This window comes from Elephas maximus, chromosome 5, assembly GCF_024166365.1.
Source record: "Elephas maximus indicus isolate mEleMax1 chromosome 5, mEleMax1 primary haplotype, whole genome shotgun sequence".
Classification (NCBI taxonomy): domain Eukaryota; kingdom Metazoa; phylum Chordata; class Mammalia; order Proboscidea; family Elephantidae; genus Elephas; species Elephas maximus.
In genome coordinates, this window is record NC_064823.1 from 140,502,418 (window position 1) to 140,507,733 (window position 5,316).

The 5,316-nt window shown below is 36.6% G+C and overlaps 1 non-coding gene across 1 annotated transcript; it reads right to left on the reverse strand.

Moving 5' to 3' along the window:
- Positions 1-4,886: 4,886 nt before the first annotated feature.
- Positions 4,887-4,993, reverse strand: LOC126077620 (U6 spliceosomal RNA). Its single transcript, XR_007517795.1, has one exon. It is a non-coding gene; the product is annotated as a U6 spliceosomal RNA (small nuclear RNA).
- Between the last annotated feature and the right edge of the window lie 323 nt (positions 4,994-5,316).

Sequence of the window (5,316 nt, forward strand, 5' to 3'; positions counted from 1 at the left end):
CATGGTGAATTATATTTTCAATATGCTGTTGAATTTTATTAGATTGAATTTTATCAAGGATTTTATATCTATGTTCATGGTGGATATTGGTCTTTAATTTTCTTTTTTTGTGGTGCCTTTACTTGGTTTTGGTATCAGGGTTATGCTGGTGTCATAGAATGAGCTTGGGAGTATTCCATCTTTTTTTATGCTCTGAAATACCTTTAGTAGTATTAACTCTTCTCTGAATGTTTGGTAGAATTCTCCATTGAAGCCATCAGGGCCAGCGTTTTTTGTTGTTCTTGTTGGGAGTTTCTTAATTACAACTTCAATAACTTCTTTTGTTATAGGTTTACTTAGTTGTCCTATCTCTGTTTGTGTTAGTTTAGGTTGTTGTTGTTGTTAGGTGCCGTCGAAACGGTTCTGACTCATAGCGATCCCGTGCACAACAGAACAAAACACTGCCCAGTCCTGCACCATCCTTACAGTTGTTGTTATGGTTGAGCTCATTGTTGCAACCACTATGTCAATCCACCTCGTTGAGGGTCTTCCTCTTTTCAGCTAACTCTGTACTGATCCCTTATGAGAACTTGTCCAAAGTACGTAAGATGCAGTCTTGCCATCCTTGCTTCTAAGGAGCATTCTGGTTGCACTTCTTCCAAGACAGATTTGTTCATTCTTTTGTCAGTTCATGTTTTATTCAATATTCTTCACCAACACCACAATTGAAAGGCATCAACTCTTCTTCGGTCTTTGTTTATTCATTGTCCAGCTTTCACATGCATATGAAGTGATCGAAAATACCATGGCTTGGGTCAGGTGCACCTCAGCCTTCAAGATAACATCTTTGCTTTTCAGCACTTTAAAGAGGTCCTTTGCAGCAGATTTGCCCAATGCAATGTGTCGTTTGATTTCTTGACTTCTGCTTCCAAGGCTGTTGATTGTGGATGCAAGCAAAATGAAATCCTTGACAACTTCAATCTTATCTACGTTTATCATGATGTTGCTCATTGGTCCAGCTGTGAGGATTTTTGTTTTCTTTAAGCTGAGGTGCAATCCATACTGAAGACTGTGGTCTCTGATCTTGATTAGTAAGTGCTTCAAGTCCTCTTCACTTTCAGCAAGCATCCTTGTGTCATCTGTGTAACACAGCTTGTTTTTGAGTCTTCCTCCAATCCTGATGCCCCATTCATCTTCATATAGTTCAGTTTCTCAGGTTATTTGTTCAGCATACAGACTGAATAGGTATGCTGAAAGGATACAACCCTGGCACACACTTTTCCTGACTTTAAACCAATCAGTACCCCCTTGTTCTGTCCAAACAACTGCCTCTTGATCTATGTAAAGGATCGTTGTGAGCACAATTAAGTGTTCTGGAATTCCTATTCTTCACAATGTTATCCATAATTTGTTATGATCCACAGAGTCAAATGCCTTTGCATAGTCCATGAAACACAGGTAAACATCTTTCTGGTATTCTCTGCTGTCTTTCTATTTGTTGGGGTTTTAGGGTTAATGCTTTCATTTTGGCTCTTCTTTTTGGATGTGTGCATTTATTGCTATAAATTGACCTCTGAGCCCTGCTTTTGCTGTGTCCCAAAGGTTCTGGTAGGATGTGTTTTCATTCATATTTGATTCTATGAAATTTTTATTCTGTCCTTGATTTCATCTATAACCCAGTATTTTTGAGCAAGGTGTTGTTCAGTTTTCATATATTTGATTTTTTTTTCTGTTATTTATTTATACTTTTATGGCTTTATAGTCAGAAAAAAATCCTTTGTAATATTTTAATGTTTTGGATTCTGTTAAGGCTTGTTGCGTGATGCAGATGACACAACCTTGCTTGCTGCAAGTGAAGAGGACTTGAAGCACTTGCTGATGAAGATCAAAGACCACAGCCTTCAGTAGGGATTACTCCTCAACATAAAGAAAACAAAAATCCTCACAATTGGACCAATAAGCAACATCATGATAAATGGAGAAAACATTGAGGTTGTCAATCAACACCCATGGCAGAAGCAGTCAAGAAATGAAAAGATGTGTTGCATTGGGCAAATCTGCTGCAAAAGACCTCTTTAAAGTGTTGCAAAACAATGATGTCACCTTGAAGACTAAGGTGCGCCTGACCTAAGCCATGAAGTTTTCAATCACCTGATATGCATGTGAAAGCTGGAAAATGAATAAGAATGTTCAAAGAAGAATTGACACCTTTGAATTGTGGTGTCAGTGAAGAATATTGAATGGACAGCAAAAAGAACAAACAAACCTGTTTCTGGAAGCACAACCAGAATGCTCCTTAGAAACAAGGATCGCAAGACTATGCTTCACACACTTTGGACATGTTATCAGGAAAGATCAGTCCTTGGAGAAGGATATCATGCTTGGTAGAAGGTCAGCGAAAAAAGAGGAAGACCCTCAAGAGATGGATTGACACAGCGGCTACAACGATGGGCTCAAGCATGGCAACAATGTTGAGGATGGCACAAGACCAAGCAGCATTTTGTTCTATTGTGCTTAGGGTCACTATGAGTTGGAATCAACTCAACGGCACCTAACAAGAATAACAAAGCTTTCTTTGTGGCCTAATATGTGGTCTATGCTGAATAAAATTCCATGTGTATTGGAAAAGAAAGTATTCTTTGCCCTTGTTGGGTGGAGTGTTCTGTACATGTCTATGAGATCAAGTTGGTCAATTGTGGCATTTAGATCTTCCGTGTCTTTATTGAGTTTCTTTCTGGATGTTCTGTCTTTCACCAGTCGTGTGTTGAAGTCTCCTACTACTATTGTGTAGCCATCTATTTCTTTTTTCATTGCTGTTAGTTTGTTTTATGTATTTTCAAGCCCTGTCATTGGCTATATGAATATTTATCATGGTTACATCCTCCTGGTGTAAAAAAAAAAAAAATTGACCCTTTAATCTTTATATAGTGTCCTTCCTTGTCCTTTGTGGTAGATTTTGCTTGAAGTCTATATTGTCAGAGATTAGTATTGCCATTCCTGCTCTTTTTTGATTGTTATTTGCTTGATTTTTTTTTTCCATCCTTTGAGTTTTTCTTTGTGTCTGTAAGTCTAAGGTGTGTCTCTTGTAGGCAGCATATAGAGAGATCGTGTTCTGTTTTTTTTTTTTAATCCATTCTACTAATCTCTGTCTCTTTATTGGTGCTTTGGGTCCATTTACATTCAGCATAATTATTGATAAGTATGAATTTAGTGTTGTTATTTTGATGTATTTGTATGTATGTGTGTGTCGTTGACAATTTCTTTGTTCCACTTAATTTTCTGTGCTGAGTCGTTTTTGGAAACCCTGGTGATGTAATGGTTAAGTGCTATAGCTGCTAACCAAAGAGGTCAGCAGTTTGAATCTGCCAGGCACTCCTTGGAAACTCTACGGGGCAGTTCTACTCTGTTCTATAGGGTCGCTATGAGCCGGAATTGACTCGATGGCAGTGGGTTTGTTTTTGGGATTTTGAGTCATTTTTATTTGTATATTTCCTTTCATCTTTTTCATTGTTGACTTTCTGTTTGCTGAGTCTTTATATTTTTCTTTTTTTTTTTATTTTGATGTGTAGGATTGTTAATTTCCTTTGTGGTTACCTTAAAATTTGCCTCTGTTTTTCTGAGTTTAAACCAATCTTTTATTTCTTGATATCGCCTTAACTTCCTCTCCATATGAAAGTTCTATGACTACATTATTTAGCCCTCTTTTTGTTTTAATGTTGTCATCTTTTACATGTTGGTGTCTCTATTTCCTTATCTTTAGTGTTTTAACTTTGACTTATTTTTGCGACTTCCCTATTTGGGTTGATATCTGGTTGTCCTGTGTTGTAGTCTTGGGTTGTTGTCTGATATTATTGATTCTCTAACCAGAGGACTCCCTTTAGTATTGCTTGTAATTTTGGTTTGATTTTTACAAATTCCCTTAACTTCTGTGTATTGGAAGTACCTTAATTTCACCATCATATTTGAGAGACAGTTTTGCTGGATATATAATTCTTGGCTGGCAAATTTTTCTTTCAAGGCTTTGTACATATCACCCCATTGCTTTCTTGCCTGCATGGTTTCTGCTGAGTAGTCAGAGTTTAGTCTTATTGACTCTCCTTTGTAGGTGACTTCTCCTTTATCCCTGGCTACTCTTAAAATTCTCTCTTTATCTTTGTTTTTGGCAAACTTGATTAATATGTCTTGATGACTTTCTTTTGGGACCTACCCTGTGTGGGATTCAATGAGCTTCTTGGATAGATATCTTCTCGTCTTTCACAATATCAGGGAAGTTTTCTGCCAACGAATATTCGACAATTCTATATATTCTGTTATTCCCCACCCTTCTCCCCCTGCCATTCTGGTACTCAAATCACTAGTAGGTTATTCTTATTTATAGAGTCCCACATAATTCTTAGGGTTTCTTCTTTTTATATATATTCTTTTATCTGAATTTTCCTCAAATATATTGGTGCCAAGTGCTTTATCTTCAGTCTCACTAATTCTGACATCCATTGCCTCAATTCTGCTCCTATGACTGTCTGTTGAGTTGTCTAATGCTGAAATTTAATTGCTGATCTTTTGGATTTCTATTTGCTGTTCCATTATAGATTTTTGCAGCCTGTTAAATTTGTCATTTTGTTCTTTTATAATCTTCCTTAAAAACTTTATTGCTTTGTCTGTATGTTCCTTGGCTTGGTCTACATTTTGCCTGATCTCCTTCCTGATCTATTGAAGAACTCTGTATATTAATCTTTTGAATTATACCTCTGGTAATTCCAAGCTCTTTTCTTCCTCCAGGAGGTTTCCTGGTTCTTTGTTTTGGTCTCTTGCTGAAGCCATCATGGTCTGCCTCTTTATGTGATTTGATATTGACTGTTGTCTTTGAGCCATCAATAAGTTGTTATGTTTATTTTATGTTTCCTTACAAAAATATGGAATGCTTCACAAATTTGCATATCATCCTTGTGCAGGAGCCATGCTAACCTTCCCTGTGTCAGCCCAATTTTAGTATATGTACTGCTGAATCCAGCACTTAATTTTTAAAATGAGAATAATATAATGTATTTTGAAGATCCATTTAATAATTCTTAGAATAGATCCATTATTCTATGTCCTTGAGATAGATCAAATATAAGCCACGTAAATCAAAGTCCCAGCTTTTATAGAGTTTATATTTTAGAGGAAGGTCCATGAAAACACTTAGTAAATGCTGAAGTATTAAACAAAGTGATTCTTATTTGATTGCTTTGAATGCTTTCATCCCTGATTCTTGCAACCTCAAAAAGTTTAATTTTAGGAGTGAGATTGAGAGAAATTGCACCCGTGATGTTTAATGATAATGGGGCTTTTGTGCCT